The 24,638-nt window shown below is 41.6% G+C and overlaps 1 protein-coding gene and 1 long non-coding RNA gene across 5 annotated transcripts in view; one reads left to right on the forward strand and one right to left on the reverse strand.

Moving 5' to 3' along the window:
• The window catches only part of LOC117229670 (uncharacterized), a 447,677-nt gene extending 439,101 nt beyond the window's left edge, over positions 1-8,576 (reverse strand). The window contains exons 1-2 of one of the 4 annotated variants that reach the window (XM_076520036.1): positions 8,122-8,576; positions 6,370-6,561 (exon numbers count right to left, since the gene is read on the reverse strand). The gene's annotated coding sequence lies outside the window, so the exon portion shown is untranslated. Of the gene's footprint in view, positions 1-6,369; positions 6,562-7,955 lie in introns of all 4 variants that reach the window. The other 3 variants (XM_033486296.2, XM_033486300.2, XM_033486299.2) reach the window with 3 other exon arrangements.
• LOC117229672 (uncharacterized) overlaps positions 1-24,638 on the forward strand; it is a 190,080-nt gene that overhangs the window by 67,325 nt on the left and 98,117 nt on the right. The window lies entirely within an intron of this gene.

Consider the following 24,638-nt stretch of genomic DNA (forward strand, 5'->3'; position numbering starts at 1 on the left):
TGCAGTAAATATTGCAATAACACTTGTTAAAAATCAGAATAAATGTCTTATAGTTACTTTTATGAACTAGTATAAAACAAATGCTTTTAGTGTTCTGTAAATCTAGTGTTAACGATGAATGATCTTGTCTTATTTATTTGAAAGTATCATCTAGCTGATGAAGGACAATTTTCAAGATTTATGTTAAATACAATAGTTACATGAATTTGATGCGTCAATATCTCGCTGTCTTTCCCTAGTTTTAGCATATTCCGTTTGGCTTTAAAAATCTACTCAGCCCCGGCTAAGCGGAAAATCAAACTGTTTCTTATCGAAGACAATGGCAGCATATATGCAGATAATGCAAGAAATCGTCCGCGGCAAGAATTTGCAGAACTTCAGCAAATAGAGGGGTATATGGCAACGATTTATTGGGCGGAACGGATTTTATTGGCTCTTGGAATCCTCTTAAACGCGTGTAATCCCACGTGTAAACGGGCGCGAACTTTTTACGGCTGGTTGCGACTGTTTTCCATCAATAACCGTGGAACTTTAATCCTTCGCGAAGTTCATACGTCGTCTCTATTTATTTCGCTCGGATACAGGCTCTGCTCGTTGTATCTGCAATTAACTATTGCTTTTTCTGGAGAAGCATATACCGTCGACCAGAGTATTTCAAAATCCTGCAGAAATCTTTTGTTGTCTTAACGACCGTATCGCCATCCGATTTCGCATGAAAAACGTTCACACATTTTCAGCTGATAGCGTAGCGTGCCGTGCGCAGAATAGTTTGATTTACAGAGAAACAAAAACAGTGAACGGTTCGATCTACATGAGCCGAGCGCGGATCTCAATGGATTTATGGTATTTATTGATTTACAAAATACGAAACACTGCGATGGCTTTGAAACAGTTGCATTCATACTCCAAATGCTTAACAAACTCAAAATGATAGCCGAACGCTGAAACTTTTAAATGCCCGCATACGTTTGGAAAATTTCAGAGCGGCTAACGCGCTTATTGCGATTCTATCCTACGCGATACCGGCACAGTAAAACGTGCCTCGATTCAAAAGCTGCTATTCTAAAGGAAAACCTGCGCAAAATGTTTATCTCTAAACAACCGACCTTTCTGCATTCGTTACGAATACCATTGAAAAGTAACAGATTTCAGTCGAGGGAATAAATATTTCTACCGAATTGAACGAATATGCTTTTAAATAAATATTACTAGCACTTCTTATCACGAGTTGAACTCGACAAGGACGACAAAAGGGTTAAGTGACTTAGTTACGTTTTATCTGAACATTTGTGACAGAAAATGTAGGAAAACTAGTCTTTTCAGTTACTGAATTACTTTAAATAAATAAACATATTTAAGAAATCGATTATATTATTGTTTCTCTGCAATTTAGACGAGTTTTATGAGTATAATGGTTTATTATTTTGTTTTGGAAAGCATCAACTTTTGCAACATGTTTCTTAAGTGTTTTCACAAGATCGAGCCAACAACGCGTCAAACCTTATATAAAAAATTTAAATTATTATTAAATTATTATTAAATTATTATCATTATTATAGTATTACTATTAAATTATTACTTATTAAAAAATTAGTCCCCGCAGTCCTAAGAAGCTAAAGCATAATTCGGCTATGGAAATTGCAAATCAAATTGTACTTAAAAATTTCACTATCTTGAACGTAATAATGCTACTTTCAAATATAAGTAAAATTATTGTAAGAGCACAGTGAGCAGGAGGTGGCACAGTAATTGACACTCTTACCCTACTTCCGATTTTTTATGGAAACTAGTGTGAACAAATCCTCCGCAAGTAATTTCCCTATCATTACCATATTCGCAGATTGTTCAACAAACGAAAGTTCACGCGATGGTAAATGTTGAATAACGACAGCAGCGACACCGGATGGTAAAAATGATTCGTATCCATTCGCGAACGAGGTGACCGCGCGTAATTAACGAGCGAACCTTAGCGCCGTTCGAGGCGCGCTAGGTCGCATTGATCAAGCTAATCGGATCAATACGGCAGATTATTATCGTTCGAAATGAACGCGGGCAGGAATTGTCCCATCCTTCTGCACCGTTCCCCCCGCCTCTCTATCAGCCCGTTACATCGTTCTCCGTCTGCTCGGGCCGTTTTATTAATTATTCTTCGTCGCGTTGCCAGAAATCGGCCGATTCCTGTTTCTCCCGTGAAACTTTTAAACTAGTCACACGGAGATAAGAGCTTACGACGCCTGCTTGCCCGCAGAAAATTCCGTTAAAAACCCCCGGAGATCGTCGACAGGGAACCGTTGAAATCTTACGGACAATTTGCCCGCGCTGGCGATGCGGTCGCCTAACTGAATCAAATACGAACGCGAATTACCGCGTTAAATTAAGACGGCGAAGGAAAATTAAAGCCGCCGCCGCCGCGTGACGGTCCGCGCTATGTATGCATTTCGCGTTAATCGGACCGACTCTTCAATGCTCTCCCTATCTGTGCTATACTCGCGGATCCGACTTTAAATCCTGTGACGCATGACGATACTCTCCCGTAATCCTCGCGTTCCGTTCGTGAAATGTCGGTCCATAAAATAAGTTTTTCGGAGTTTTCGTCATATTTCTTGTTTCGAGGAGAAGCATGCGGAACGCATGAAAAATCACCGTAGAACAAATTTGTTACGCTGCTGCGCGGACTGCAGCGTTCCAAGCTTATTACGTGTACTAGACGAAATACGAGACAGTTCGTAATCACCAGATTGCGGATTTTTATGCTTCCGCATCAAAACTGCGGTAAAACTGAAATTCTTCTTTTAATAGTTTATAGGCTCTTTCCACGTTTTCGCTATATTTCCGCCAAAAGTGCACAACATCCACATTGTAGTAACTGCTTGACATCTATTTTTAAATGTAAAAAGTAACAGTTCTGTTTTCTCCACTTTTTCGTTTTGTTCGAAAACAACTGTGTGTCATTTGTTCGTACATCAGCAGAGTTGGGCAAAAAGTAATCTTATTCATCATTAACAATTATAACTCGTTTATAATAATTGGCCAAAAAGTAATCCGATTAACGAATAACGTTTATAACTCGATAGTTGGACTCTTCTAGACTCTTTCCACGTTTTCACTACATTTCTGCCAAAAGTGCACAACATCCACATTGTAGTAACTGCTTGACATCTATTTTTAAATGTAAAAAGTAACAGTTCTGTTTTTTCCACTTTTTCGTTTTGTTCGAAAACAACTGTGTGTCATTTGTTCGTACACCAGCAGAGTTGGGCAAAAAGTAATCTTATTAATCATTAACAATTATAACTCGTTCACAATAATTGACCAAAAAGTAATCCGACTAACGAATAACGTTTATAACTCGATAGTTACTTTAAATGATCATCAATTAGTTGCTAACGGGTTAAAATCGTCGATCATCAATTAGATTACTTTTTGCCCAACTCCGTCTACCAGTTTGTCCTACTTGCGTTGACGTGAAACGAATATTATTCTTTAGGTTCGTTTCTATATAAATAAATATTGCTTTCCGTAAACGTAACAAACAAGTGCTGCCATGCAATGTTGCGCGACGTCGCTTATTTAAACGATGCATTCATGTCGTATTCACTTTTCCATTTTGAACAAAGACAACTGTTGTTTCCTATTTGTGCTGAAATGCGGCGAATATTTTTCTCTGGCTCTATTTCTTTATAAATCAACTGTGAATATTGCTTCTCGCGAACGTAACAAACAAGGACTGCAATGCAATGTTGCGCGACGTCGCTGATTTTAAACGACGTATACATGTGCACAGAGTAGGGCGGAGCTGTTCAACAGGCCCCGAGGGCGGGCAAGGGCGAAGCTACGGGCAAGGTCAAAGCTACGGGCAAGGGCAAAGTTATGGGGCAAAGCTACGGGCAAGCGCCTTAACACGTTGACTGCCGCGTCACCCGTATTCGGGTGACAGCAAAAGTTCTCATTCGGCCACGTCACCCTTAATTCGGGTGACGCTGATTTGACTACTTACAAAGGATTTCCGAAAATATTTCGACAAATATTCTACAGGAGGTAATGAAACGATTGAATTCTTATAAAAATGGTTTATTAACACGTTCCGTGCCGAGCTTTTTTTACTCGAATCTTCATACTTTGATATTTTACTAAAACTTGATGTTTTACGTGCAATTATTAATTCTCGTACACATAACAACATAACAAAAACTTATCAACGCCCATTCTTGCGGTGGAAATTGATTCTTCGGTTCTAAATTTCTTGTAAACAATTTGTTCAGTTCACTAAGTAAACATGCAAGCGTGTACCATCGATGGTACACGTGGCACGGAACGTGTTAAAAAAATTATTCGCAGTGTATAACATTAAAACATTCTCTGCAACGTTGAGGTTGATCAGGACAGCTTGAACAAAAAGTTGTTGGTTTTTTCAGATTTGCTCGTGCCTCTGATCGGCCCATTTCGTATCTTTTATTTGAGCTTTTATTTGAACTGTGGCTTCCTCGGTATCATCAACATTTCTTTCTTCTTCCATGACCAATTCTCGTAAAATCTCGTCGATAGTATCTTCATAACATTCATTATCACTAAGATTATATTTATCAGTATCCAAATCAGAATCTGACGATGTAATTTTATTTATACTTCTCCTTCCGGGCAATCAGATCTCTTTTCATTATTGAAAAAAAATAAGGGCAGAGATTTTAAGTTATACCATTCGGTACTCGGCAAAGATTCCAACTGTTCATGCAGGAACAGAAACAAACATGAATTAACAGCGCACGCTTCCTATAGCGGCACGGGTGGCCCGTAGGAGATTTTGTTGTAAATACGCGTGGCAGTCAACGTGTTAACGGAGTGGGGACGTGAAGAAAGAAAGAACGAAGTGTTTACATTTTCATGCCATTCTTCCTCTCTCGCTCGCACGCATTGGCGTTATTGTATGTGAATCGTGCGATGATTCCATTTCAATCACGTAAACTACAGTCGATCTCTGTCGTCGTCTTCAACCAAATAACGCATCGTTACTGGTGGGTGGTCCAACGACGAGCTAAGGGGAGGACACCGTTGACCCGCCGGTCGGTATTTGCTCTGGACTGAAAATCGCTGCCCGTACGGGCGAGATGTTGAACAGCTCTTGGCGTAGGGTAATTAGGTATGCAGTCGCGATGGCGTTCAAATTGTGACCCACTTGTCGTCATAAATCTCTAACGAGGCTTTTTAATGTCGCCAGCTTCCCTTGTTCTTGGAAAGTTCCCGCGGAGCATACTTTTCAGGCATTTCGGCATTTTCAAACATCCCGAAAAGCCAGCAAACTGCCACAATACCGGACTAAGTTATTCAGCAAGTTCCATGACAGTTTGACGGGAATCTGCCTACAAGCTCGTAATACCGCCGCAAGGTGTCCTCCAGTAAGTAAAGGCATAGCAATTTACAGTTGCCGTTGCGGACACGTTGGCACAACATGTATAACCGGACGCGGTACCCAGTCGAAGCGTTCGCTCGCTGTAACGGAGGAACACCGCCGCGAATTTCAATGTTGACGTAAGAAATGTTATTCCAACTTTTATTTCGGATGAATGTCCGTCGCCTCTCGTTGAGACAATATTTTCTGTCATATGCCAGCCAACTCGAAATTCCACGGAAACGCAAGCGATATTTGGGTGTCGAAACTCTAGTCTGCACCTGATGTAGCTTATTTTACGCGCAAGTCAAACATTGGAATTTTCAACGCGCGCTCGAAATTTTCATATAACGCGTTGCGAATGCAGCTGCAGTGATGAAAAGAATAATCTGCACGGACGCGGGATTTTCTTTCATATTCAGAATTTGATGTCGTTCGTTAAAACAGTATGCGAGTTGTTCTCAATAATCTAACAAAAAAGTTGTTTCAGACAAAAGTGCACTAATCCGGGATTTAGTGCGCTGCGCGTTGTATTCGCTGGACACATTTTACAATTATTTGACAATTGCACATGTTACAGCGGGGCCGTGCGTGTTTGCACGGTTTGAGATCATAGGTTGCGATCGAAATTGGAGGTCGGTCAACATGATCGTGAACAAACACCCTCGCGATGACCAGAATCTGCAAGTCAGCAGGCAACGAAGACCCAAGGTGTCTCTTCCAATTACGGATACAGCGAGCAGTAAATCATATTAGGCTATTTCTGTCGATCGTACAGTCTCGTGTAATTATACCGTATAAATTCCACTCAATTGATACGTTTAAGATGACTAAAAGTCGCCGTAAACAGACATCGTTTGTCCCTTGTCACGCGTTTGGAAAATGTCACGACTACTCGGAATCGATGGAAATCTTGGGAAACTCGTAGGGCACTGCTGTAGCCCATGGTGCAAACCAACTGACAAATTGTTCAGAGTACTCACCTAGACGCTGTCCGTTAGTGTAACCAATCAGATAGCCGGCACGTGACGTTAACGAGAGTTTCCACACATTATCTAATCACGCCGAGGACGTTCGGGAAACACACATTCCCCCGGCGTAGTATCAACGTCCTGGCGGTTTGTTTTCACAGGACACTGGCAGGTTCGGGAACGAGAACGTCGCGTTCCGGTCCTCTAAACAAAGTTGCAGCAAACGAGAATTCAAATATGCTGATACCGTTCTCCGTGGTTCGATACTTTTCTGATCGTAGGCGATTTTAACGACCGCGCCGGCGGACTGCGAAGTTCTCGATTAGGTCCATTGTCGGGCCGGATAATTATTGTTAATTATTCGATCGTTACACAGTTTACTTACGCAAATTATCTACTATTATGCGGATATTTAATATGCGATTTTCATTCCGCGGGTGCCAACGAATCACTTGGAACGCAATTTCGGGTCGCCCGGGTCGGGCGTAAATATTCATGTAATTTTGATGCACTCGATTTAATGTCGCGCGATTAAAAATCATTTAACGAGGCAGATTTTCAACGTCGCAATTATGTGCCGGCCACCCTTCCCCGCTCTGCTCGAACCGCCGAATAAACCGCCGAAAAACCCGCCGGCCACCCCCGGTGAAATAAATATCGTACCGAAACGGCGCGAACGTTTCATAATTAGCGCGCCCTTCGCGCGTCGAACACTGCCCAACGGTTTTCGGAAAGGATCGAAATTTTGTGTGGGACGCGAGCCGAAGGCTGACTTTTATTTTCGGTTTTGTTTCGTGCAAAAACTTTCGATCGTTATTATTGCCTGGCCAGGATCCGCCTGCGATCAGCATTTCGGAACTTGGAGCCGAGAGAGGGAACTTGCGATAAAATCAACAAAACCGATAGAACACGGTCGAACAAGCAACAGCAAATAAAAGAACGAACCGGTAAAATGGGATAGAAACGAACGGTGACCGAGTATGTTTGCTTTTTGCGACAAATATCCCCGGAGTCGCCGATATGGAGCGAAATCAGGGAATCATAATGGCACACCTTTAATTCGTAAGATCGCGTGGCAAGAGGGAAGTTAATGACATAAAATCATATTAAAAATTATCAAAAGAATTTGCTAGACTTGCTTGGCAATCGCTCGCAGGCATTAACAACGTTCGCGAATGAATCCCTCCATAAATGTTGAAATATTAAAGACATATTACAAAAACACGTTAGAAGTTCACGAGACGATCATCAGAAGTTGATAAAAGACGGTATAAACAGCTATAACATAACTCGTATACGAAGAAAAATTGCACTAGAAATTATTGCACGAGGTTGCTCAAATTATCCAGCGATAATTTCCACTGGCATTCGAGTCCGCAAGAAAGGTGTAAAAGATTCGAAAACTTATACCGTACAGAAAGAAACCGGATCGTGTTGGACGGAGCAGTAAAAATTGACAAGGTTTGCCGACGCTTTTCCAATGGCAATGACCTTCGTGAGAGAATCCACAGAGGACCGGTGCCATTGTGGCAAAGCGTGGCAGCGAGCCGCCACCATGAGAGCGACATAAGCATAATATTTAATTTTCGAGTAGGTACCCTGGGGTGTGTAGGGCGCGCCGGGTCCACGCCGAAAATGCAGGTGATTGCGAAAAAAAATGTAACGACCTCGGCTCGTGTTCGGAACGATCGATGAAAGTACCGAGGCAAAAGTCAACGTGACGAAGCGTTGCTCTTCGCCCTTATCTATCTAAGAAACACTCACAATCGGCGCAGTTCGGTGAAGGGAACAGGAAAGAACATTCGTTAAAATTCGAGAAAAATGTACGTCACGCTGGTCGAACTGTGATTCACGAGTTTGGGTTTCGTCGACGGTCGGGGCCCGCGAGGCACACGAGGGTCGCTCGTAATTCGCGGGAACTACCACCGGATGAACTGTGAACCGGTAAACTGTGCACACGGGAACGTGGTCGTCGCACAGAAAAAGTCTCGACGAAGATCTCTGATAATTTTTCTGTTCGGCGTTTCTTTCGTTCCTTTCGAAGAGACGTCACGCACTGGAGTAGGAGATCGCGAGAGGTCCGTGCCACGTGAATGATCGAGCGGCAACACAAGGATCTCGTCCTGGATCGTCCCGTGACTCGTGCGCCCTCGATCCACCGTTAAGTGCGGACCGTGAGAACGAAGGGCGTCGCGACGCGGATTGCACTGACTCCCGCAGATTCTCCGTTTCCCGCAGAAGCTTCGAACAACCCCTTCTCCCCGCAGCCCTCCCGCGCCGCGCCGCGCCGGTTGGCCTTGCTCAGCGGAGCTTCTACCCCTCTTTCGACGACCGCTACACCATCGTCGGGCACCCCTTCTCTCGTCGCGTAGCGTCGCGTCGCACGGTTTCGGCGCAAGCGCCTCGGCTTTTGTGCGGATTCTGTCCTAGCCTAATTCATATCCGCGTAAGTACGGTTACGTCCAGCCGGCAGGACAACGAACATTTCTCGTTTTACCACATCGTCTTGCGGTTTTCACGGATTACGGGCCGGTCCGGGCCATTTTCTCCCTTCCATTTTTTCATGGTGCAAAACGCCCGGCGTTTTTCAACCCCATCGTCCCGGAGACAACTGCCGGCGATCCATTGTCTCTGTCCACTAGCCACCCATCCCGACTCCTTTCTACACCGGGTCCGTGACTCGACGACGATTCCTTCACGCATCAGATACCAGCGCCCATTCACGGCGCTCGTCTTTTCAGGAAAAATTAGGACGCGCTCGGACCGTCGCCGATGCCGATTCCGAAGAAATCAAGTATCCGGGCTCGTTAAGTTTCGTCGCTCGCTTGGAAATGGCTAGCCGGCCGGCACCGTCTATGGTCGAAACGTGTTTTATGTTACCCGGAAAAGTAATTTCGCGAATCTTTGCAGCCCCGTACGAGATTGTATCGTAAAAACGCAATTTATTCGAACCGCTGCAATTTTCGTGATAGCGCTCAGTTTGCCGAACGTGCTGCAGAATTCTTATTGTACGGGCCAAGGTCACGCGACGTTTCGCTTATGCGAATTCGGGCTTTCGCGTACCGATAAATATTGAAACGAAAAGTATTCGGACATCACTTTTTTTTTATTATGATGTATAGATACATTGATGGATACATTGATACGAAGTGAAACAACTGGTGTTTTCTAAGAAATCTCTTTTTATTGTTATTATTATAAGTTTATTTATTTTAGCGTGGTCGTATTAATTGCGAGACCATTAGTTACCACGTGTTTTACAATTAACTACACATGAAGATTTATATTCTAGATCAAAATTCACATTTATGTTGACATATGCAGCTATAATAAAAGACTACAATGAGTCATATAGATTTATAGATGCTTAATAGTGATGTAATAAGTTACCGAATAATTGTGTAGGTAATTTCAATTTTACAGAGTCCCGCAATTCCATTACCAATTTTTGTGCGTCAATTGCATCGAGCTGGAGAAACACAGAATTGTATTTCTCGACTTAGTCATTTTAATAAGTTGAAAAGAAAATTTGCTTTCATTACATTCGTAAAATATTATAACAAATTCTCGGATAAAATTTACAGTAATCATAGTGACATGAAACTACGACATTTTTGTTTCCATCTGTGTATGCTGCAAATATTAAGCAAATAGAAATTTAAAAAAAAAAGTCAAGCTCACAGAGGATCGGATAATTAAATGCACAAATTTGTGTTGCACACGTTCAATATTTACATTCAAGTATCGATTAAAAATTCACGACTGGCATCGAAACGATTCTCACAATTTACGATTCGAAATCGAACAATCACAGCAAGAACATTTCAAAACTGGCAGCGATCATCTTCCTTCCAGTGTATGAATCGAAGAAACGAAAACTCGCGACGCTTTTGCGCTCAGGAGCGAGCCTGAAAAATCAGGTCGTTAAATTGATAAATCGGGCATAGCTCGTGCAGCAGCCGCGTCTTGTAAACAGGCGCGTTAATGAAGCATCCCTTCGAGACCGGGGCGGCGCGCGCTACATTTTTCGCTTATCGACGACGAAGGATGATCAAAACTCCGGTTCGCCGGGAGTAATGCCGGCAATATGAATGCGCCGGCGGTAGTAACCTGCTCGGGAATTAAAATTACCCTGGAGAATGCTCGCGCCGCGGCTTAACTAGGCCTCCTCTTCCTACCCCCATTATTTGCCGGCCCGAAGTAAACCACTTTCCTCTGTGCATTCGCGCATTTACATACCCGGCCGTCTCTCTATCAACACGTTATCGCGTCTTTTTTCCGTGCATACACAGTGCCGAACGCAATGTGTTTGTACCGCTGTGCAGCGCGGTCTCTTTCCTTTGCAGCGCCGTATCCTCCGGTTTCCCCAGCCTTTATTCACTGTCCAGACTTTGTTTTATCTCGCTGCCCGGATGCATCCAGCCCGCGGCTGATAAACCTCACCAGAGCCGCCCGGGGACCCTGCCGAATTGCACAAGTTTTAATTTCCTCGAGCGATGCGCGCCACATCGGCACAATCGTCGTACTTATTGCGACGCGAACGGGTTTAGAACCTTCCCGCTACAGAATGTCCCGCAAATATCAGACCGGTGCTTGCATAATTCCTGACACGGGCGCAAATGGGAAAGTCCTTTATCATTTCGCGAATCCTGGCTTCGTTTCGGCGATATCGATCCTTCGCGCATGAATGCCGGTTATGTGCCAGCACAAAAACTTGTCGTACCGTAATTCAATTTTTACATTTTTGTTCGGTCGTAACGTGAACTAGTTCGATCGTATTCGGTAGCTGTGGGCGTTTATTAACGTGCTGTAGGATTAACTCGAGTGCCGACACTGAGACACCGTTAAGAATGGTTATGTCACATTTCGAAATAATTTGTAGATTATCAGATTTGTTTATATTCTAAAAACCTGTTGAAATATTTCATGTGCATGGAATGCAATAAGATTTAGAGTTGAAATAGCTTCAAGTGCAAAGGGTTTTTGGACCCTTCCCTCCCCCCCCCCCTGGAAGACATGGCAGTCCATGTGTTCAAATGTTAGTGAAAGTCACTGCATAAATAAATTTTGATTATTAATGGATTTTGAACTTCGAAGTGTACATACTTTCAGATAGTGTGAGATTATTTCTCCTTTTGAATTGGATATTTATTAGGTCATTAGGTATCCTTTATGATGAGATCTGATGTTATTTGAAATATTATTTCAAATAAGATGTTCTATACTTATTTGAAATAATTATTTGAGATAATTGTCGAATTCTCCTTTGAAATTATATGGTGATTTAATTATTACCCCTGAGTTTATACTCAAATCTTCTTTTCTGCAATACAGAAAGATCAATCTGACGAATAATCCATTTTCCATCTCCCGGACCAGAGGTTATCGCGACCAGAGGTTATTTGTTATCGCGACAATACTAGATTAACAGACTAAAATTTCTTAAGGAATTTTTTGAAGAATGAGTTTGCTCAAAGCAAAATTGCTGGACAGATTCCCTGAAATCAAATATTCTCGTTGCATATTCTTTTGAGAATTGTTTCGTTTGTCCCATTTGAAATAAACAAATTACGAGATAATTACTTGAAGTTGCTATTATTTAAAATTGATCAATAGTATTTTTAGTTTCAAATGGTTATTTCTTATTTTCATCTTAAATAGAATTTATCCAGGTCTGTTTATGATTACCTTTCACCAGGAAGACTGGAAGAAGATCACGGCCATCAGATTCAATTAACAAAGTCATGGTTTCACTATGTTGAGAATAGAATAGTCGCGCCAACAGCAAAATTAGCACGTGTGCCAAATCAAATTTGGAACGTACATACGCGTGATAAGTCGTACGAACTATGAGAAATGTACAACAAGTATGACATAAGGAGACAATTTCGCAGAAACAAGCCTGTGTACAAGATGGCGCGTGTCGCTGATGGTCCCATAACTTTGAGACAGCCAATATCGCGGGTCTGGGTGCGAGTGGTATAGTAAGCGGTCGCCTGATATGGTCCAGCCATGACTGTGCTTCTCCGGCGATCCTGATCGGCCAACGAAATTAGCTCCGACCGGCGCGGCGCGGTGTGCTACGCGGAAACTTCCGTCGTCAGTTCGGCGCACTGTTTTGTGACAAATGTGCAACGGTGCCGAAACGAGCGCCGATTCCCCGAGCGCTGCACCGGCCCCGAGAATGCGTTCGCTCGCGGCGGCGCTAGCGCGAGAACAGTCTGAATAATGCAACAGTTACGTTTCTTCGGAAGCAATTTCGAAGTAACGGCCCTTAACAATCTCGAAATAATGGCCGGGGCCGAAATAAATGTTCGAACGGCTCGGCGGCTCGAACTCGAGCACGCGATCGGCGAAAGGATATGATTGCGATATAGCTCGATACAGCGAGAAACGGATGGAACGGAATGCTGAAATAAAAAGAATCTTTCGGTTTCTTGAGCGACGAATAGCGCCGGTGCAATTGAATTTATTTCGGGCCCGGATTCTCGCGGCGACGACGCTGCGAATTAAATCTGGATAAGCCGTTCGGTAGCTTCGCCGAAAGTTCAATTTTTCTGAGAGGAAACTTTGGTAATTAGACGGCGGTAATTGCGTGCAGCATTTTTTCGGGGCGTGGAAAAAGTAATCGGGCGAAATTTCCGCTCGTTCTTTCCTGGGATCCGCTGCATTTGTTCGAGAAAGACGGGGTTGAGGAAAATTATAATAATGTCACGATTTCTCGTAACTCTGCGGAGGCGTCCGGCCCTCCTCGTCAACACATTTGTTTATTAACTAATTGAACTGAATCATTTATTTGCAATTATATTTAGGTTTTGTACGTCTATTTTCCTTGACGTTTTCCATCGATCTGCTGATTCTCTTGTCATCAACTAGGTACTGCTAACCGGAAACCATAATATCGATTCGGAAAGTCAACTTAAAATGTTTCATTTCAGTCGCACTGAGCATCATAGCAATACGATGAAACGAATGAAGACGTGATTAACAATTTTGCTTCTATTTAATGAGTCGTTGCAAACGTGATTTTGATTTATTTGTAAGATATCTTATTCGAAAACGGAAATCACTTTTGCAACGTACATTACAGTAGAACAAGAAAAACTTGTTTCATGCTTTATTTTCGAATATGCTGGAGAAGTGCGAGAACTTATGTTCTCGAGCACTGCACTCTGTCGGTGTCTGCTTGTTGGTAACAATTCAATTCTCGTCCGACGATCTTCTAAATCAAACGGCTGCTGAACCGTTCAACGCCGCCATCTGCGAGTGACGAAAAAGTGAATTCCACCGGGGAGAAAGCAATTACACAGTTCCGAATGAGTGTAATAATCAATCGGGACGTATTCGGGCGACCACGCATACCAGGCTGGAATAGTACGTTCGGTAAGCATACCTCGATAAAAGTTTCCTTCGCGTTTCCGACATTATTGCACGGCGAATGTACTGATGCGATTGTAATGAAACTATTTCTAGTGGTGGTACTTTAATTGTGCGCTGAGAGGAGTTCCGAATTTCCAAATTGGGTACTATGACTGAATTTCTCGAGCTGATTGAACAGCAATTTTCCATTCCACGGAAGCTAACTAGTTCGGCAAACGTTTCTAGAAAAAGTCCCCCGCGTTCGCGTCGATGGTCAAGCGGAAGAAAATCGTTGAAACGCAGAACATGTCGATCGCGGAACGTTCACGGTTAATCGAAGAATAAAATATTTAACCCTCGGGTGATTTCTCCCAACTGTACTATTGACGATGTTTGTAAGAATTCTGAGCTTTATTCAGCAACTTTTCAAAATATATTCTCGAAAATAATTTCTTACAGACTTATTAGTCCCTCTGTTGTTTCTAATGTAACAGCAATTTATTTTATTTAACTGCCGAAAATTGAGTGATCGATTAAATACTCTGGGTAAAAATTGACACAGCCACCGCCTCGCAAGGGTTGAATAACAAAGAAAACGTGGCGAACGGTCGTGTCGCAATATCGGGTTGCTATTCCGCGAAAATATGGAGCCTGGGAAACCGGACCGTATTTGATCTGCGGATCTGAAATTGTGCCAGCTGGATGAACTTACGCCGAAATGAATTGGAGATTGAGTATGCTTTGAGAGGAAGTTCAGTACCATAGACCAGAAACGTTCCCGGTCCTTCATGAAATTCATCAGTATCTTACGAGCTTCATAAATCCCCAAACAGCCTCTAAATCGTTCCTGAACTTCTCGTTATTTGTTTCAAAACTTCACGGTCGGACCGCCGTATCCGCCACGATTTCCCTTTTATTCGGCAATAATCGGAAAAATTATTTGTTTCCCTTCCGAAACTCTGCTCGTTGCTTACCGGGCTTGCCCGTCGAATGTTTTCTATCGGGCCGCGGTCCATGATTTCTCTATCGATTTCGACATAATCGTATAGAAGCTGTGATTACTCAGTCTCTATCGGTCGGGAACATGGAAACTATATTTCGAATCCGATTCGACTCGCGGCACAATTACCGGTTCTGGACGTTCCTTTTCTGCGCACCGGCACAACGAAAGGATCTGTAGATAACAGCTCTACAACTGGATTATGGATTCTGTTGCCTCGGCTACGCGCTCTGCGCTAATTATTCTCCACTCATTTCATCGCGACAGGATTTATTCCTTTTTGGTTTTCATTTTATACGTAAGATTTCTGCGAATATCATTCTTGATGGCGAATTAGAAAATTCAATGGAAGTTGCGAGAATAATTAACTCTTTGAAAATAAATGTTGACTTTTAGCGGCAACATTAGGTTTGTACGCCTTATTCCGCAAGTTATAAGCACGTGACGATATGGGTAACAAAAGATCAAGATGTATTATTCATTTTTGTCAAGGTTGAGTCTCTAATAGACGACGGCCATTAATTTTAAAACAATTATGTGAATAAGGATTTTGCAAATTAGCTGCAAGAAAATAACAATGTCACTCGCAATGCAAGACACAATTTTTACTATAGGATGACATACATATGAACTTAACCAGAAGAGGAAAAATGTCAATGTTTTTGTAGAAGAAACAATATGCCCTGCGAATAATATTCTTTCTTTTTCCCCGTGTACTTAACGTCGCATCAGCTGCTTGTTCTGCCATCTGTCTATTGTTTATTTACTATACTGACGTATCGACGACCGGAAGATCCTATAACAAAGATGTGTTTGCACCACGTAATTTAACCCGAGAAAGATAACCTACGTCGCAGAGGCGCCTGCGAAGACTGTTGATTTTTGTTAATTTTTCATAGAGGTCTAGTGATTTAAGTTTAAAATTACTTAAAATATAAAAAAATATAATATAAATGCATTTTATTTTTACAATAATGCCAAACCTTTAAAATGACTAGATTAACTTAAATAAATATCCATTGTTAGTATAAAATTGACGCCTTAGAAAAGCATGCGCCTCTGAAGCGTATGGTTATCTCTTACGTACGTTGTCATATGGTTATCTTTCTAGGGTTAAGGAAATCCACGTCCGCAAAGAAATAAAACGCTCCACGAAACACTTTCGCGTTATTACGTTGATGGAATTAACAGGATGATCTTCGTAAGCTGAGATGAATTTGTGCGACACGCTATTTCCAGTAGCTTGAGGTAATTAAATTGGGAAAGCGCGCGTTTATTTCGGCGACCGGCACGATGTACAATGACCCGATCTAATACCAGGCGACAAAAAGCGTTTGAAACTAGTTAAACTCGTTCTCCGTGAGCTGACCGAGGAAATTTATGCTGCCCACGTGCTTGATTCATCCCTAAAGTTACTGGCCCCGCGTCAGTTAATTCCACTCAACGACGAAAGGGGAACACGGACCGAAGGAGAGACACAAGAATGAGAATGTGCGGGAAAGCGAATCAGAAGCTAGCCGAACGTACACACCGTATCACCATCCGGAGCTGGTGAATATTCTGGTATTGACTGTATCGATAAAAGAAACTCGTGACTAGTTCGAACGATCCGACTTCCCAGATCTTTTTATGAGATCTGTCCCATTACTCGTCCTTTGTTACTTCCTTCCTGCGGAACAAGAATAGGAGAATCATTAAAGAAGACTACGATGGAAAGTACGCGGAGCACTGAATGGAAAGATTGCCGTGCGATCGAGCTGCCTGAATGATCTCTGCATCAATTGTAGTCGCAGGTTTCTACAGCGTCCGTCCATTTGTGCAGCAAACTTTGAAGCCAAGATCGGCGATAGGTACATTGTGAGCCAAAGTGTAGCAGTGAATTGTAAAACGTACAATTATTTCGATACAGTTAAATTAACGGATAAGATACATTTTGATTATTCTGCTCTGCGCTAAGAAGTTCGTATTCCTCGTCTTAGGGCGTTCAGCGTGGGAAATCAACCCCCAAAAATTCCCTCTAAATCTAACATAAGTACAGTAAATTCTGCCCAATTGTCATTCAGCTTGGAGATACGAATGGACAATTCGGGAATAGTCGATACGATTTTTGGATAAAGCTCGGATAATCGTATCCCCTCTTCTCAAGTTGTCCATTTTTGTTACCAAACTGAGGGCAATTGGGGAGAATTTACTGTATTATAATTTGGTTAACCCGAGAAAGATAACCTACGTCGCAGAGGCGCCTGCGAAAGACTGTTGATTTTTGTTAATTTTTCATAGAGGTCTAGTGATTTAAGTTTAAAATTACTTAAAATATAAAAAAATATAATATAAATGCATTTTATTTTTACAATAATGCCAAACCTTTAAAATGACTAGATTAACTTAAATAAATATCCATTGTTAGTATAAAATTGACGCCTTAGAAAAGCATGCGCCTCTGAAGCGTATGGTTATCTTTTACGTACGTTGTCATATGGTTATCTTTCTAGGGTTAATGAAACTGAAACTAGGAAATTGAAGTTTATCACAATAGATGCTATTTTAACCCTTTTGTGTCCCAGACAGTCCAATGAAATTCAGTTTGTTCGAATATGTTACAGTAAAAATGGATTTTTGAAACTAGTAAAAATTAGCGTCATGGCGTCATCCATGTTCGATCCACGCGGCACTCAACGTGTTAAAGGCTATTCCAATTCAAAATTCAAAAGTATATTTGATTATGTATGAAGTTGAGAGGTGGTTGCGAATATTCCAATCGATTTGTAGATATGACTGAGATCATCTTAGTTGGAGGAGTGGAAGACAGTCGGTGAAAGTAGCGATTCATCGTCTCGCGTAGACAATGTCATGATCTGTTCGTGAAGGATATTGATTTAGGTCAATCGCACGTGTTTTCCGGATGATTTCGGTCATGATTGCTGCGGTTGTAAACGGTTTGCCGATGTTGAAGCATTCTTGGACTTCAACGTTCATCGTTAGACTGCGGATTTTATGAATTTATAACAAAAATAAGTAGATCGAATGCAAAACGTTAAAAGCATTTAAAGAATTTAAAAATTTTTAAAAATAATTAGAAAAGGAAATAGTTGTCCACATAGCCCTCTTACAATTAACACAGACAATTTTGATTCTACATAAAACTCCGCAATCTACTCATTATACAATTACTAACCCCGATCTAGAAGAGTTAATAAACTAATATAGAATGACTGACTAATTTGATCCCTTGGAACTTCTACACGATTCTTCGGTGATCAACGTGTCTGCTGAAGAGACAGCAGAAAGTGACAGTTTCGAGTTCGATCTGATAGTCACGGTGGATCATTCCGCGAATTACCGGAATCTGTGCGACGACTTTGCGACCAGCTTTACCATCGCGGAAACGATGGAATCAGCACTGTCGTGAACCGTCCCTGCGCGATCCCTTTAATCAGGTGGGTGCGTTTTTCTTCCGGTAAGTGGCGATTCCCTTATCTGGTCCCTCTCCACTGATTTTGCCCGTTGTCCGCCCACGCTCGGGCTTTGCAGCATCGGTGCCAAGCAACGTAACTACTGCTGCGATTCGCCGCGATTGTTCTGTCGTAGTTGGGCGCTTTCGTGGGCGAAACGGAGAAAGCCAGCGCCGGCCAAGAGCGAGATGAAGAGATAGAGGATTGGACAGTCGCCCCTGAACAACGGTAGAAGAGAGAGCCCGGAGTTCCGAAGTGGCAGAAGCAAAGGGAAGCGAGAGAGACCTACGGATAGCGACTTTATTTAGCCGGGCATGTAAACTTTCCTCTGCCGGGAAAAAAATGTTACGAGCGTTTAGCGTTTGCACGTACATCAGCAGAAGTACAAACGTGTAACCGGAGCAAAAAAGAAATCGCCCGCTGCTCCGCCGACGAAGAGCGCAACGAAATTACTAGGAACTTTGCATTTAAATGAGGACGCCAGATATACTCGCCGATATTAAGCAGCATGCTTATTCATCGGCGGGCTAAAGCCCGTTCCGAAACACTTAGCGTTAAGGAGTCTGTAAACCATTGCTTAACGTTGGCGAAATTCGCAAGCGTGAACACCAAGGTACGAACAAAATCGCTGCGAATGGTGGAGATTTTATTTCTTACACGTTCTACGTAAAAGATGCCCGAAATTTCCGAAATAAAACGCAAATTATTTATTCGTTCGTCGAAATTTATATCGTCGTTTTCAACATTCCATATATTTAAAAAAAACCACTTGAAAAATGGTTTTAAACTAAATCTAAACGACTCGAATTTTTTTATGACATATTTCATCCCCTTTCGATGAAATTGCTGCTAAGCCTGATTTTCAATATATTTGTTGTTAAAAGTGGCATATTAATATATTAATATAAAAAAAATATATTAAAAATATAGTGGCATATTAATAAATAATATATTAAAAAGTGGCACTTCTTTCTCCATTTTTCCATTGAAATGTTGATCCATTTTCTTGAATATTTGTGTGCGAAAAGCGTGTACTCAACTGCAAGATAAATAGAATTTTAATTTCTGCATTGTACAAATTGTTATTAGTGATGCCTATTTGCGTGCAAAAAATTGTTTCAATACATGCGCCGCGAGATTTTAAAATGAGAAATTGCAGCTGGTTTTTTTACACAATATACGAGAATATGTTAGATGTACAGTAGAATCTTCATTATACGAATACTCGTTATATGAACGTATCGTTGTACGAACGTTTGTTATTTGCACATTCTATAGTACGAACTACTTTCTAATACAATACGAAAAAATGGGGGAGAATTTATTTTTCGTGAAAGAGAAATTTCGTCTAGATCGGAATTTTTATTCTATGAATACATACATCTTCGGCAGCAGCGTAAAATTTATGTAAATGCATTTTCGATATCTTTTGTAGTTTTCGAGTTACGAGCATGTGAATGAAAGGAGCGACTCGGCTGAAAAGGGCGGTTCCCATCTGAAAATCCAGCAGAAAATATTGGATTTCTAATTCTTCGGCAAACTATCTTAATAAATATCTGTTGGATATGTTTTAAATATCTTTCGTTGCCTCTATTTGAAATGATCGAACACTTTGTAATGCATTAAATAAGAGTGTATTTGAAACTAAAAAAGAAAACGTTTCGCCGTGAGGTGATCGTGCATGTTTTATCGAGTTCTACTGTGTTTCGTATCGAGATCTATTCCGGTCTGTCCTATATCGCGTCGCGACGTGTTCTCTTCTGCTGACAAAGTTAAATATTTTTCGCGTTGTATGAATTATTCTGACGCTGAATCGATTTTTGTCGGGTCTATGGTAGGTATCGGAACGAAGGGTGCTTCCCAAGAACCGTGCAATTCGCAGGATTCGTTCGATGCGATCTCGATGCTGCGCACACTCTAACTCAGGAGCCCGGACCCGTCGTAAAACTGACGATGTTGGAAAACACGCTAACCAGCCGTGAATCTCGCATCTGTATGTTTACAGAGCGCTCGGAACGCGAGCCACGGTCCGCGCGAAACCTCGCCCGGAATGCTTCGGACAGGGCGGGCCCGATTTATTGCAAGAACTATGAACTTTGACAGGCGTTCCTGTTTCGTCGTCCGGAGCGAATGTTTGCGTGTGTCCTTCGCCCGCGATGGTAATTCGCGAGCGTGCTCCGCGACGATGGACAGCGAGAGCGGCGGAAAATAAACGAGAAACGAGGCGTAATTGCCGGAGCGGATCGGAGCGGGCACGAAGTCGAACGGCGAAGCCTCGAGCGGAGCTTTTATGAAACTAGTCGCATACCCGTTTCGCTCGTGCGAGAGCGAGAGAGAGAGGAAGCTGCGCGATGCGTTCGAAAGTTCCTCTGAAGAGACACGCTGGCCAGTCATTCAGCTTGCACGCTGCACAGTGGCCCGAATCGAAGAATTTCGCGGCGTTTTGAGAGAACTTTTGGAACTGCGAGGAACGTCGAAATGGAAGTCTCCCGGAGGACTTTGCAAAGGATTATACAGGGTGTTCCGCCTAACTCGACCATCTTGAATATCTCGCTTTTTTTACGATGGGGAGAAATGTCAGAGGGAAACATTGTTTTGTTCGAAGAGGCGAGTACTGCGAGGGGTAGAAATTTCTCTTAAGATCGTATCTTTCGAGATTTCAAGATCATCGGAGTCTTGACATCGCGATGCAATAGCTGTGGTAAAAAAAAACTCTGACGGAAGGATAAATGAAGGAAATTTTATTTTAACAGATACTTAAAATAATGTTCATCAATTTCGATATGAATATTTAGAAAGATTTTCTAGAGGATGATTGTCGACATCTATGAAAACGAGACGCAAGGCTCGGATAATCGTATCTCCTCTTCCCAAATTGTCCATTTTTGTGCGTAATCTGAGCACGAATTTGGGAGAAATTACTGTATTTCGTTTTGAAGATGATTTATGTAGGATTCGTATGGTACCAATTGGCGTTGAGTTGGTTAATCGCGATGGGTAACATTTGATCCTGCATGTTTGCAGAACAACTTCCGGGCGAGTGTGGTGGGTGCAATAAATTTTCAAACTGTTCTGCGAGTTAGTGCAGCACTCGTACATCCAGTCGCTGCGCCATTTCGAGTTCCCTTAAATACCAATAGACGGTTGATTTTGAATTATTCAAGAGGTCCGACATCGCCTGCACCAATAAACTCGTTGCTTTGGCCATTACCGACATAGATTTTGTCTTTAGCCACGAGAGGAGGAGATTCGGTACACTGCTAATTTTCGGTATCGAACTTTCACGTTCAAAAAGGATCACTATACTATTTTGCGGCATTGTTTTCGAAAACCAATGTCGCGAATGTTTTATGAAAATATAATATTCGACATTGCAAACGAGCGAACATTTCATTCAGAATTTGTCAAAATTGTTTATCGTACGCTGATCTTTTCATCTCAAATGCCTTTTTTATGCTTATAAGAATATAAAGAATATAAAAGAATATAAAAGAATACAAAGAATATAAAAGAATATAAAAGAATACAAAGAATATAAAAGAATATAAAAGAATACAAAGAATATAAAAGAATACAAAGAATATAAAAGAATATAAAAGAATATAAAGAATATAAAAAATAGGAATATAAGCACATTATGGCACGAATTTACGGGTAAATCCAATTACAGTAGAAGCTTGATTTTCCAAACGAATTACGTTGGTTTAGAATAATCGGATGATCGAACGAATCACATTGTAACTGCGCGTCACTGGCAAAATTATAATCCATTACGAACAATATGTATTTCCGTAAACTGAGGGAACATTCGCAAGAGTTTGTAACGTTGATTAATGCAATACAAAAATTGTAATATCCGTATCCGCTTTAAATATCGTACTATACTATTTGAATAATTTGTCATTTTACTTCAAAGCGAGGTTATTACCTATAGGCAATTAAAAGTGTACGCGCAATGTATATCCTGCAGTATTATTTAGATTGATGCATTAATATGTACGTTAAATTACAATGTGTAAAATTACGCCAAAATCGATCTGAAATATTTTATAGGCAATATGAAATATTCCGATAACGACAGTATATTGATTACCACACCGCGTGTTAATGTTACAAAGGATTTGCAGCCTTGCTATTTAAATACAAATGCTTAAATAATTTATGCTTTTATTGGCTAGCACATAGAAATGCTACAATTATGGCAAGTCTGATCATGTTGGAGCAATCGGATCATGGCTATTGACTCTTGGCTGTTTGCGTCGACTCTGCGCGGACTTCGAATTGGCTGTTTATCGATTGATTACCGGTTGTCGCTTAAATTAAAGACGAAAAAACTGGCGACACCGTAACGGGAGATAATTCGACGAGATAAAGAAAGCGGAGCAAAGTTAACGCAATCTCGGAACGTACTAGCAAGATCCCGCTAAAAAACGGTCAAGTTTCCTCGGAAACTTTTCGATGGCGGATTTCGAGCACTCTCGTCCCTGAGAAAACTTATGGTCTTAGAGCGCGTGCTGTCCGAGGGATCACGAGGAATCGTTGTTCTATAGGGGATGCAATAGTAACGGAGTTTTCGGGATTAGCCGGCGAAAAAGGATGTTAAACAGAGTTGAAAGCGGTTTCGAAGAATCCCGGGCAAAGTTTCAAGCTGCCACGTAATTAATTATTTCGCTATCCGTCTTATCCTTCGGGCCACTGATAATTAATGGAATCGCACCGTGGAGATAGAGAACCGGAAGTCCGACTGACGTGGAACGAACAATTTGTATCGGGCTTAATAACCCATGACGTCAGCCGCGTTTTAGTACACGCCCCCGAAATAGACGGATACAATATCCATCGCGGAACAGATAAAGAAGGTTGCGCCGTGAATACGCTTCGCGGTTGCCGTTCGCGAAATAGGGGCAGCCCAAATGACGAAACAGCGATAGCAATAATCGTTACGTGCGGGCTATTCTGATAAGAGCTACCAACAGAAACGTTCGAAAAACCGGGCTAGTTAAAAACGTGCGGGGCGATCGTGGCACGGCTAGTTCACACCAGGAGCTTCAATGATGCGCATTGGGCAGCATGGCGCTATCGCGAAAACTGTAGCGGCTTCGAAAGCTTTTTTTCTTTGTAACTCTTTTATCGACACCGAACCTACCGACATTTTCTATACACCGATTTCTGTCATCGCCGCTTTCTAAATAAACGTTACACGAGTAATAAACAATTTATCACGAGCGATAAAACACGAGATAACTTTTACGAAATAATTGGGAAAGACTGGTTTTCTGCATTTTAGACTTATTCATTCTTTAGAAACTGTAACTGAGGATAATTTAGATTCAATAATTTAGATGTTGTTATTCCGATTGAAATAAAATTTATTATATGCCGTATTATTTACAGGTTGCGAATTTTCCAGAAAACATTCTCCACGAACATATTCGTTGTATTTCAACAACCCCCTAAAACATGATGGACGACGGAGGTGTATTGCCAACTATAATAATAGAAGGTACATCGTACGAACTTTGCACGACCGAAACCTTTTGTTCGATAAAACAATAAAAATGCCCGCACGTTTTGGGTCGTTGTAAAGGAAACTATTGAGTCTTCCTCTTATAGCATCTTCAAGAACAAACGTGGTTTCAGTTTTCCACCTGCTGTCTGACAAAAAAAGAAATTGAAAAAGATGGATTTTGAAGGTAGAAGGCTCAGTTTTAAAATAAATATTTTTGTTTAGAAAATTATAGGAGATTGCTCATTTTTCGAAAATCTAATATCTAAACGCATTTTGGGGATCACTGGTTGTGCGAGCGATATAAAATATAAGATAGAATGGGCTCTGATCGTTGTGTGGCACAGTGTCTTGCTTGTCTCGTCTCCGTGAGTTCCGTTACGTTCGAAGTTATAAGATTGGAAAACTCGGTGGTACCATTCTTCCTTCGACGTCGTCCAGTTCGTCTATCTTGTTCGGGCGCAGTATTTCGATTTTGCCCTTCGTTAACGCTTCTCTTGCGATTCTTCGAGTTTCTTCGTGCTTCCTGCCACAAATTTTTCTACAATACTGACTGCTCGTGGACGACTATATATATTTTTGAGCACCTTCGTCAGACACTACTGTTCGCGATAACTAGATATGGATTTCTCTCCAGATCCATTGTCCTTTATTACTCTATCCGTGACCCATCTAACTTCAATTTAAGTTTGATCGTTTTATCTGCCATATTAAGCATTGACAGTGTCTACCCACAAAATGAGAACACAATTAGGAAATTGTGTTAGTTATAGAAAATGCATAATATCTGCATTGACCACAAACATCGAAAGCTACGTAGAAACTGATTTAAAAATGCTAATTTTTATTTTAAATGCGTAAAATCCACGTAAACTCCACATCATCTTGCACTTTTCTCAAGCTTGAACATTCACTCGATGATCGAAATGAGATGAAAACAAGATTAAAAGGTTAATACGCCGAG

This window comes from Megalopta genalis, chromosome 3 (genome assembly GCF_051020955.1).
Source record: "Megalopta genalis isolate 19385.01 chromosome 3, iyMegGena1_principal, whole genome shotgun sequence".
In the NCBI taxonomy this organism is placed as follows: Eukaryota; Metazoa; Arthropoda; class Insecta; order Hymenoptera; family Halictidae; genus Megalopta; species Megalopta genalis.